Source organism: Cebus imitator, unplaced genomic scaffold (assembly GCF_001604975.1).
Source record: "Cebus imitator isolate Cc_AM_T3 unplaced genomic scaffold, Cebus_imitator-1.0 Scaffold4, whole genome shotgun sequence".
NCBI classification, from domain to species: domain Eukaryota; kingdom Metazoa; phylum Chordata; class Mammalia; order Primates; family Cebidae; genus Cebus; species Cebus imitator.
Window position 1 is genome coordinate 14,020,567 of NW_016107319.1, and position 12,029 is coordinate 14,032,595.

The 12,029-nt window shown below is 35.9% G+C and overlaps 1 long non-coding RNA gene across 2 annotated transcripts in view; it reads left to right on the forward strand.

Annotated features, from left to right (window-relative positions):
- Positions 1-12,029, forward strand: part of LOC119472200 — a 110,226-nt gene that overhangs the window by 69,856 nt on the left and 28,341 nt on the right. Inside the window, exon 4 of one of the 2 annotated variants that reach the window (XR_005201317.1) lies at positions 7,905-8,121. The exons of the other annotated variant lie outside the window; for it this stretch is intronic. This is a non-coding gene — a long non-coding RNA (uncharacterized LOC119472200). Of the gene's footprint in view, positions 1-7,904; positions 8,122-12,029 lie in introns of those variants that run through there. 2 annotated transcript variants of the gene reach the window in all.

Consider the following 12,029-nt stretch of genomic DNA (forward strand, 5'->3'; position numbering starts at 1 on the left):
AAATGGTTTGAATTATAATAGTCCCTGTCTCAAGCTAAAGATTAGAGCAGGACAGGGTGGGTAAAATAATATCTGGTCTCATAAGGTATATAAGAAAGATCAAATGCATTATCTCATTTCATCCTGATAGAAAAAGTTATATTTGTGTGTTTGAGACACTTAAAGAGTAATATAAATAGATACAAAGTATATTTTTCAAATGACAGTAGAAAAATTAAATTGCATATAGCAAAATGTAGAGATCTTTAAAAAAGTAAAATAAGAAAACTAAAGTAAGCCTAAGAATATTTTTAACAGTAAATTACTATATATGTTCTAATCTACATAGTAAAAGCTGAAAACACTCAGAATATGTTACAATGTCAATAGTATGCTGCTTTAACAAGTTAAAGTAGAAAATAAATATAAATTATATTATTTACCATGACTTATAATAATGGTTCTCAAATGTTTTAATCTCAGGATCTCTATTTACCTCTTAAAAATTATTGAGAACTCCAGAGAGCTTTTATTTATGTGGATTATATCTATAGGTATAACATTAAAACCAAATTTCTTTTTTGGTCAGGTTGATAGATCTGAATACAGTAAATTCACCCTTTATGTATAAAACCCTGTGAATTTTGGCAAATCTATAAGGTTGTGTAAATGTTCTCACATCAAAATACAGAATGTTTCCATGTTCCTTTGAGATCTCCTCCACTTCTAGCCCTGTTTTGTGGCTGTGTAGTTTGTATTTTCTAAATATTATATAAATACAATCATACTTTATATAGCCTATGAAGTCTGACTTATTTCACTTAGCACAATGCTTTTGAGATTCATCTATGTTGTTACATGGATTTTGTTGCAGTAGTTTGGTTCTATTGCTGAGCAGTACTCAGTTCTATAGCTGCACCATGATTTTTTTAATTCTTTTACTGGTCAGTGGATATCTGGGGTTTTCCAGTTTTTGATTATTACAAATAAACCTACTATAAGCACTTGTGTCCAGGGTTTTGTGGGACATATGTTTTTATTTCTGTGGGTAAAGACCCAGTAGTGGGATTGTTGTGTCATATGGTAAGTGTTTGTTTAACCTTATCAGAAATTTTATAAGAAACAATTCCAAAATGATTGAACAATTTTGCATTTTCACCAGCCATGTCTGAGAGTTCCACTTAGTTAGCATTCACATTCTCATAGCATTTGATATTGTCAGCTTAAAAAATATTTTAACTATTCTAATGGATGTATAGTATTATCTTATTGTGGTTTTAATTTGTGTTTCCCTAAAAACTAATTATGTTGAGCATATTTTTATGTGCTTATTTGCTGTAAGTATCTCTTCTTTGGTAATATATTGTGTTTCTTCAAATCTTTTGTCCATTGGTTGTTTTCTTGCTATTAAATCTCGATAGTTCTTTGTATCTTCTGGATACCAGTCTTTTATTTGATATAAGTTTCACAAATATTTTCTACTCTATGGCTTGTCGTTTCTTTGTTTCTCTTTTTTATAACAGTATCTTTCAGAGAAGTTTTAAAATTTTGATGAAGTCTAGGTTATCAATTTTTAATTTTATGGTTCATGCTTTTGTATTCTACTTAAGAAATCTTTGCCTAACCCAAGGTCACAAGGAGTTTCTCCTATGTTTTCTTCTAGAAGTTTTATAAAATCTGAGAAATTTTTAAAACAGGAAAAAAAAAATACACAAGCACACATTCTGTAAGCCATCAGAGTGATGATGTCATCACATGTCATGAGGATTGGAAAGTCCTTCTGTACACTCCTGAGAAAATGAGAGTAAATAAGGCAAATAATATCTTAGAATTATTCTGAAAATATTGACCTCACGAGCTTTCAAAAAGGATTTCAGAGACTCCTAGGAGTCCCTAGACTACATTTGAAAATCATAGAATCAAAATATAAAGACAATCACACAGAAATTATGAGTGGTAACATTACATTTCAAATGAAGTAAAATTAAAAGCAATATATTAAAGATGGCAAAAAGTACTTTTGCATTAATAAACTTTCCTTTACCCAATGAAATTATAATAGCTATATAAGTTTTATATAGTAGATATCACAGCTTCTGAATATATTTTGGAAGTCTAGAAATATAAGGGTAAACTAAAGTCACTGCAATTGTATTTTAAGATCTTATTATACCTCTTTATTTCTTTAGGAGATAAAAAGGTCAATAATGTAGACATAAAATTTTCAGTCTTCTAAAGAGGAGGTATTATTTGGACTATGTGAAATTTTATGTCCTGTACACAAAATTACAACTTTTCAAAAAAGCATTTATTGAACATTTAAAAACATTGGTATGTTAGATTTCAGTGTAGAAATTGGTACAAGTTCATTCATTCATTCTTTAAATAAATGCAGTAAAATTAGAAATTAGCCATATAAATGGGATGAATAAACAAAATAAAAATTACAGGATATTCATCTAAATATCTTAAATCACAAAATAATCAAATACCAAATTGATAAACAATATAGTATATAACAAATAAGAGAATAGTCTATCCAAAATTTATAAAATGCTGCCAAAATCTTACTCAAAGGCAAACCCAGATCCTTAACTTTTATATTAATTAACTAGTAAAGATGACAAATAAACTATGCAGCATTGAAAAAAGAAAAGAATAACAAGATATAAGAGTAAGTAGTGATAATTGAATAATAATAATAGTAAAGTCACAGGAAGTAAATATAAAATGACAGAAAAATCTAATGAAGAAAAAAGTGGAGAAAATGCAAATAAAATATTGTTAATAAAAGTTAAATATCAAGAAATGGCAAAGATTTTTTCAAAAAATAAGGTATATAACATTTTCCTATTATTTTGACAACCTTAAAGATGTCACTTTTTTGAAAAAGGAATTTTCAGTAGTACATATGAAGAATAGAAAATCAAAATATATCAATAATCATAAAAAATTAAATTGTAAAAAAGCCATTATCACCAAAAGTTACTGAGACTAGTAGATTTCATAGGAGCATTCTTTCAAACTTCTAGAAAACAAAATTATTTACTTTACATTTAAGTTACCTTAGAGAACAAGAAAATACAAATTAATTTTGTGAAGCTAGCATAAAACATGTGCCAAACACAGAACAAAAAGACTACATGTGTTTTTTCAAATTCTTAAATGGGACACTTGACTGTTCTGTGAGAGGTTAATAGTTATTCTATACAGATAGCATTCTGTATATTTAGCAAAATATATTTAATAAACCAGGGGTAAAACAAATCTTAACAGAGTTCATTAATACAGGCTATCCTGGAGTCTATAATATGTTAATATATATTAATCTCTATAATTTATGTGACCATGAGAACCTCCCCCAGTTTTTTTCTTTGCTTCACTATATGTACCTATTAATCATGCACAATGTTTGTCCCTCAAGTGTTCCAGGCACTGGTACATTCTAGTGTTTTCAGCTACTAGAGAGACTGTCAGAGACCAATATTCCTAACTAACATAGATGTTAAGACCCTAAATGAAGGAGATCAAACTGACACTGGCAGGGTGTTCACAGAATCATTCATCATCATCTTGTAGATTTTATCCTAAGAATGCAAGATTGATTTACTATTGTGAAACATTAATATAAATATTTTAGCAGGTTAGATTTAAAATATTTTAATTTAAACTGATGGCAAAATGAGCTCTGTATTAGTCAGTTTTCTTGCTGATAAAGACATACCCGAGACTGGGAAGAAAAAGAGGTTTAATTGGACTTACAGTTCCCACATGGCTGGGGAGGCCTCAGAATCATGGCAGAAGGTGAAAGGCATTTCTTACATGGCAGTGGCAAGATAAAATGAGGAAGATGCAAAAGCAGAAACCCCTGATAAAACCATCAGATTTGGTTTTTACCCATTCACTACCACAAGAACAGTATTGGGGAAACCTCCCCAATGATTCAAATTATCTGTCACCAGGTCCTTCTCACAACATGTGGGAATTATGGGAGTACAATTCAAAATGAGATCTGTGTGTGTGTGTTGTGGGGGGGACACAGTTAAACCGTATAATTCCATCCCTGTCCCCTCCAAATCTCGTGTTCTCACATTTCAAAACCAGTCATGCCTTCCCAACAGTCCCCCAAAGTCTTAACTCATTTCAGCATTAACTAAAAAATTCAGAGTCCAAAATTTCATCTGAGACAAGGCAAGTCTCTTCCTCCTATGAGCCTGTAAAATCAAAAACAAGCTAGTGACTTCAAGTTAGTTACTTCCTAGATACAATGGGGTCACAGGCATTGGGTAAATAAGTCCATTCCAAATGGGAGAAATTGGCCAAAACTAAGGGCCTACAAGCTCCATGCAGGTCTGAAATCCAGCAGGGTGGTCAAATCTTAAAGCTCCAAAATGATCTCCTTAGACACCATGTCCTGCATCTGGGTCATGCTGATATAAGAAGTGGATTCCCTTGGTCTTGGGAGGCTCTGCCTCTGCGGCTTTGCAGGGTACAGCCTCCCTGCTGGCTGCTTTCATGGGCTGGCATTGAGTGTCTGCAGATTTTCTAGGTGCACAGGGAAAGCTAGTGGATTTACCATTCTGGGGTCTGGAGGATGGTGGCCCTTTTCTCACAGCTCCACTAGGTGGTACCCCCGTAGGGACTCTGTGTGGGGACTCCAGCCACACGTTTCCCTCTGCACTGCCTAGCAGAGGTTCTCCGTGAGCACCCACCCCTGCAGCAAACTTCTGCCTGGGCATCCAGGCATTTTCATACATCTGAAATCTAGCTGGAGGTTCCCAAACTTCAATTCTTGACTTCTGTGTACTGGCAGGCTCAATACCACATGGATGTGCCAAGGCTTGGGACTTGCACCCTCTGAAGCCACAGTCCAAGCTCTATGTTGGCCCCCTTCAGCCACACACAGCTGGAGCAGCTGGGATGCGGGACACCAAGTCCCTAGGTTGAACACAGCAAGGGGATCCTAGGCCAGGCCCAAGAAACCATTTTCTTCTAGGCCTCACGGCCTGTGATGGGAGGGGCTGCTGTGAAGACCTCTGACATGCCCTGGGAGACATTTTCCCCAACATTTGGCTCCTCTTTGCTAATGTAAATTCTGAAGCCAGCTTGAATTTCTCTTCAGAAAATGGGTTTTTCTTTTCTATCACATTGTCAGGCTGTGAATTTTCCAAACTTTTATGCTCTGTTTCCCTTTTAAAACTGAATACATCTAACAGCACCCAAATTGCCTCTTGAATGCTTTGCTGCTTAGAAATTTGTAAGTTACACAAATCTCTAGGGCAGGGCCAAAGTGCCACCATTCTCCTTGCTGGAACATATCAAGAGTCATCTTTGCTCCAGTTCCAAATAAGTTCCTCTTCTCCATCTGAGACCGCCTCAGCCTGGGCCTTATTGTTTATATGACTATCAGCATTTTTGTCAAAGCCATTCAACAAGGCTCTAGGAACTTCCAAACTTTCCCACATTTTCCTCTCTTCCTCTGAGCCCTCTGAACATTCCACCTCTGCCGGTTACCCAATTCCAAAGTTGCCTCCATATTTTCGGATCTTTTCAGCAATGTCCCTCTCTGCTGGTACCTATTTACTGTTAATCTGTTTTCACACTGCTGATAAAGAAATACCCAAGACAGGGAAGCAAAAGAGGTTTAGTTGGATTTACAGTTCCATGTGGCTGAGGAGGCCTAAGAATCATGGTGGAGGCACATCTTACTTGGCCTGGAAAGAGAAAATGAGGAAGATGCAAAAGTGGAAACCCCTGATAAAACCATTAGATCTTGCGAGACTTATTTACTACCACGAGAACAGTATGGGAGAAACTGTCCCCATGATTCAAATTATCTCCCACAATATGTGGGAATTATGGGAATACAATTCAAGATGAGATTTGGGTGGGGACACAGAGCCAAACCGTATCAGCCTCTAATACAACAAAAGAGAGGAATATATCCCTTTATGAAACTGGCAAAGCAAAGAGAGCTTTCTTAGAAGCTGATGAGATTGCTGGATGGTGGACTATCTCAGATCTTGCTGGAGGCAGTGTCACTTAGCACAATCTAGGGGACAATTTGGTGACCCATGTAATTAATATGTAGCAAATTCTTTAAAAATTTACTGTCTAACGATGCCTTAGACTATAAGAAGAATGATGAGTCAGGAAGAAAGACAGGATGCATGAGAGGAAAGGGGAGGACTGGATAATAAAGTCTTTAATTTATAAAGTTGCTCCAGTTCTTTGGAATAATCCATCGAGCCATCATCGCCCTCCCTTCCCTGGGTCTCACTCCCATAGCCAGGAGGCTTCAGTGTTAGGAAAATGAAATTAAGTCTCCAAGTAAAAAATCATTACTGAGCCCTAAGTAAGTGGTGTGTAAATGGTTATCTGCAACATGGGTTAAAATGTTACTGAGGTTCTCAAGCTCTATCAGGAAGACAATCTTTGGCTTAGTCAGCTGGGCTGAAGTGGCCAGGTTTTCCCTGAACAGTAATAACTTGAATTGCTCTGTTACTCAGGTTCCTGAGAACTGAAAGTGCTCACAGGAGAGGCCAGTTTACCAACAACTTCCTTGAAAGTCCAGAATCACAACCAAAAGACACAAGTCTTTCTTCCTTTGGGATTCTTCTTTTTCTTTTTTCACATTCATAATACATACTAGACCTTTAGGATTCTTAATGCTAATGTGTTTTGAAAATTTAAAAATGCATTTTGTTGTTAGTTACTCCCTGAGTCCAGAGTGTCTGCAGAGCTATAGTGCAGTAATATCTAAGAGGTGGATTTTGGTTCCCCTGCCGTGGTCTTGTAGCCACAGTGGCATACTAATGCATTTCCTGCAGAATCACAAAGAACACAGAATGTCAGCAGTAGAGGGGCATGAATGTCTTTTACACCTATTTGTTATCTTCAAGGTCAGCAAGAATGCACCTGGCAAACACAGATGCTGTACACTAAATCCTGCCTGCTCACAAAGACTTGTCTCTGATTAGGCTATTTGAATAAAACATTACTTGGAATCTCACATGATAAGCTCTCACAGCCTTGTATTTTAGAAATCTGGGTTTTGTAGGATACGCTGTATTTTAAAAGATTCACTGTAGTTTACCCATTGCATATTTGACTTGACTTTTTACAGACTTCTAATAGCCACAGCAGTGGGACTACTGAGGAATATTTCATTTAGATTCTGTATGAGAATGTAGATATAAGTAAAAGTACCAAAAAGACTGTGTGTGTGTGTGTGTGTGTGTGTGTGTGTGTGTGTGTGCATGTACATGTATGTGTTTTAACTATGGATGTATTGCCATGACAACATCTGGAGATGGAATGGAGGAATTAACAAACTTTGTAACTTTTTAACCAAAACTTTGTCCTTTTGAAATTTACTAGGATATGTGCTTACTTACATTTCTCTTCCTTCTCCTTTCACCAAAATTTTAGGTCTTGATGTTCATAGCAAAGGATAATCAATTAAATTCTAAACAACACTCCAAAGCTGCTTTGAGACTATGTTATATAGCAATTATGATTAATTTTTCAATTGGCTTTCATTTAAAGGACTAGAGTAAAATTTTTTATCTCATGAGAAAGAATAAGTGAGTAATGGAACGTTTCTACTGCAAAGACTTTATTAAAATAAAATATTATGAAGCACATGATTTAAAGAATGTAATTTTATACTGCCCGTATAATTTAATAATGTCATTTACACTAAGCTCAATGAGATGACAGTATCAGAAAAATGACACATACTAGAAAGTCATTAAAGCTAAATATTAAAAATATTGTTTTATGCTTTTAGGTATATAAATAAATTATAGTGTATAACTGATGATCTGGATAAGAAGCAGAGAATGGCTGTGAAAAAAAACTCTGGTCGATACAAATAAAGGTTCTGACTACTTTTAATGTATAACTTTCTGATTGATTCACAGCCCATTGAAGTGAATCATGCTAAAGGAGTGAAAAATGTAAGTTCTTGAAGAGCACCAAAAATGTACCATACTCACTTCAGCCAGTCACTTATTCTCTCAGTGCCTCAGTTTTGTAATCTGTACAATGGGGTCATTTGCACAATGGAATGAGAAGAGATATGTGAACAGTATTACGAAAAAGAAAGGTGGTAAAGCGGACAGTGGTCAGGCTAGCCACACAGCCTTGTCATTAATGTTTATGAGTGTGCATTTTTGTGATAGATTTAATGAAAATAAAATTGTATTTTTAAAAAGCTCTTTGAGGAGCATGTTTTGCTGCTCTCTGCATGTATGTTCCATTTTTCTTTCTTAATTAGCCTTTTACCTGTACTGATAACTTCTGTTCCCTGGCAAATTTAGCTTGTATGTCTCATCATTGTTCCTCCAACATCTCAGTTTTAATTCTCACTCTTATATCTAGCTCATTTTCCAGGTTATTTTCAGGTCAAATTTCTGAGAAAGAAAACTTACTGGTTGACTTATCTTTCAGTGCCAAGTGTGATGTGTCATTAACCAGCAGGTAGATTGAGGTAGTACCAGTGCTGGTTTCACCAGCTCTAGTTGGTGTGGGTAAAAAGATGACATGCCACAAAGCATTGCTGACTGAGCAACAGGAGACTACAGGCTGGGAAATTTCACTCATTAAGGGGCTGTGGACAAGTAGGTGCTGATGGATATCTCATATGCATTTAGACATATTGAAACACTTCAGCTTACTAAAAGTGACATGATCTTTCGTTCCTCTGGATTTTGTAGATGTGAAATTTCCTGGTCCATTTCTGGAATGGCTCTCAAACTTTACTCAATAAATAAGATTACTGCCTTGATTTGACTCTCTAATATCCCTTCCAATGTGGAACTAGGTCTTGGCTCTCATTTACCATGGCTTGCACATGTGTGTTTTTAATGAGCTGTGCTCATATGTGTTGAGGCAATAGAATCTTGACAGGGAGAATGGAGAAAACCAACAAAAGTAAAGTGTAGATACTTTCTTCTGATTGGGAAACAGCAGTTTCTCAGCAACATCATGCTATCATGGAAATATTTCTGGAACTAGCTTGACTTCGGAGAGAGGTAATTTTGATCATCTGAAAGAGATCCAGGAAGCTCTTGAACTGCACCTTAGATTTTTTCCTTTCAAATGTGTTTCTAAAGTATTTTATGCTGTCATAATTCATACTATTTAAGTTCAATTATTTTTATAATATATTACCTTTGGAGAAAAAAAGATACAACTTACTTATCTCTATGTTGATCAAATTGGCCAGCAGTTTTAAGTCTTACAAGCTTGGGTCATGTGACTGACATGCTACTGCCAGCTTTCAGAAGTTCATCTGTCTTGTAGGTTGGTGTTTTGGAGTCATTAAACGCAACTCAGAATTTTCAAAATTAAAGCTATTAAGTAACAACAAACTAACATGGGGTAATGGCAGTCATGAATGTGGTAATGGAATGAGTCAAGACTTCGCTTGTGGAAAAATGAAAAACAAAAGAAGGAAAAAAACCCTATTGGCTTTGATGTCTGAAATTAAGTTCAAATTGAGCTGAATTGACTTCAAATTTTAGTATTTACCTTTTATGCAATCTCAAGGATCTTTCTTTACATCATAGATTTGTATATATTCATTCATTCACCAAATATATAAGGAGCATTGATTGTGTGCCCACAACTGTGCGAGATGCTAAGTATATTGAGGAGAAAAACAATATGGTACATGTCCTCCAAAAGCCTAATCCAGGGACTACTATGATTTATATTTTAAACATGAGTAACGTTTTATTCATCACTTTTTTCAGATTGAGAGAAATAGAATTAGTTTAATTCTTTTCACCAAAGTTAAAGTATTTTTATGATTAGAGACTTTATAAGGTATCTGATGTAAGTTCTTTACCCCTTGTAAATACTCATAATAAGTGGTATTCATTGTTTACATAGCCTTTTCTAAACTTGTAGTCTGAGATTATGATGATACTGGTGCTAAATAAAAGTATATTAGGAATATAATTAACTGAAAATTTTAAGTTACTTACGTCAGGGAGATAAGCACATAGGTAGTATGACACAACTTCTGTTATATATAAAAGAATAATTTTTTCCCAGGTGATTATATAGTTCATAAATTTTGTTTAGAAACCACTGTTAAATAAATTATAAACACAAAACATTAATTGTTCTGAAAAGTCTTTATAAGAATAAACTTTTATGAGCTGTTTAAATGAAAGGAGGGAGAAAAGTAATGAGTTTAGACAGGGAGGATGTTCTGAGTTTAGAGTGCAGCTTGGGAGAAGGCTTGGCTGTGGGTGGGAGTGGAATGAAAATAGGAAAGAAGGCTGTTTGCCCATGTGCTCATAGCAGAGAGAAGCTCCCCAGAGGAATAAAGAAATCTAATGGGAATGAAGAATAAAGAGGCAATGATTAAATAGATTAATCCTAATCTGACGTGTAATAGATATCTGCAAAATGAAAGTACACTCCATCGTTCAGATGATGGGCATCAGTGGGGGAAGGGCGATTTTGAAGTCAGACATTGCCATGGAGAATTATGAGGAAGACTTCGTTCCTAGAGACTGGAGGGAGGACAAATGCAGGGCCCTGCAAACGGTAGGGAAGTACTAGTTCTTGGAAATACTGCCTAGGATTATGGCAATGTACTTACCCTTTCTATGTCCTTGGAAGAGGTATAACTATAATCAGAGAAGATGGCTTGGCAATGGCAATGCCTTTCCTTTCCTGGAAATTCTAGAAACCAGATATCAGCCTGAACTGTAGGAATTGAGAGGCAAAGGGAAGAATAAGGGGGTGGAGGGAGAACAAGTTTAGACAGGGGACAGGTAATATAGGTCAAGCTCGAGGAGCTCATAGAACCTGGAAATATCCTCAGAAGGTACCAAAGGCAATAGGAGACTTTTATAGTGTGACCTAGATTGAACACTGGGGCCTTGGAGTGGACAGGAACGCCAGTTGAGCAAGTCTAGTTTGGACTTTCACTGGACAGGGAATCTGGAGAGCGTATCTTTGAAACAGTCCATGAAAAAGACAATTCAGAGATTTTACCAGAGAAGAGATATTCAATAAGTCCTAAAGAATAGTGGATCAGAAGATTTGGGAAATGTATCAACTGTCTGGGAACATTAGAAAACTTTAGTTACCTTTAGAAATATCTGAGAATCATTTTGTGCTTCTTGAAAGTCTTTTATATATCATTTTCTATATCATCTTTCTGCTAATATAGAGTGTGAAGAGCTAGCATAAAAATGTAGCCATATTTTTTCCAAGATGATATCAATTAGAGTCTGTTTAGAGAACAATTTAAGATTATTCTGCTGTATGTGGAAGTGCAGCCCCAGCTCTTCATAGACAGTGGGCAGATTTTACAAGCATATCACAGAGTGTTAGCTATTATTGCTTGAAATATGGAAATAAGCTGTTTCTAAAGCAGACATACTGACATAGTTCTTCAAGGTTGTTCCTGAAATTCCTACTACCTTAAACTTTGAATAAATTAGATGAACAGTTTATTCTTAAGTCCATTCTACAAATATTTATTAAGTACTTACTGTTTACCAGGTACTATTCTAGGTGTTGAGAATACAGAGGCAAATAAAGAAAATTTAGCTTCTCCCCTCACGGAGTTGAAATTCCGTTGGTGATGGATGTGAGTAGGACATAGATATGAGTATTAAACACACAACAAGATCATTTTAGGTCACGATGCGTGGGACACAGAAAGTACAACAGAATGATATGATAAAAGGGAATGGGGTGGGGTGGGACTTGCGTCATCATGAAAGACCCCTCTGGAATGGTGACATTTGAGCTAAAACCCAAAAGACAAGACTTCTGGGGGGAAAAGGGGTTGGCTGAAGGGGGAGCAAATGCAAAGGCTCAAAGCAGCGTGGGGTTTCCAGAACAGAGAAGGTGTGAAACAGACTAGAGTGCGGTGAGAGAGGGAAGAGGAGAAGGAGATAAAGCTGGAGAGAAAGTCACAGTCCGCTCATAGAGGTGATGGCATGGCATGGCATGGAATTGGGAGTTTATTCCCAGCATAGTGGGAAGGCGCTAATGAAGAGCACCCTTTTATTATT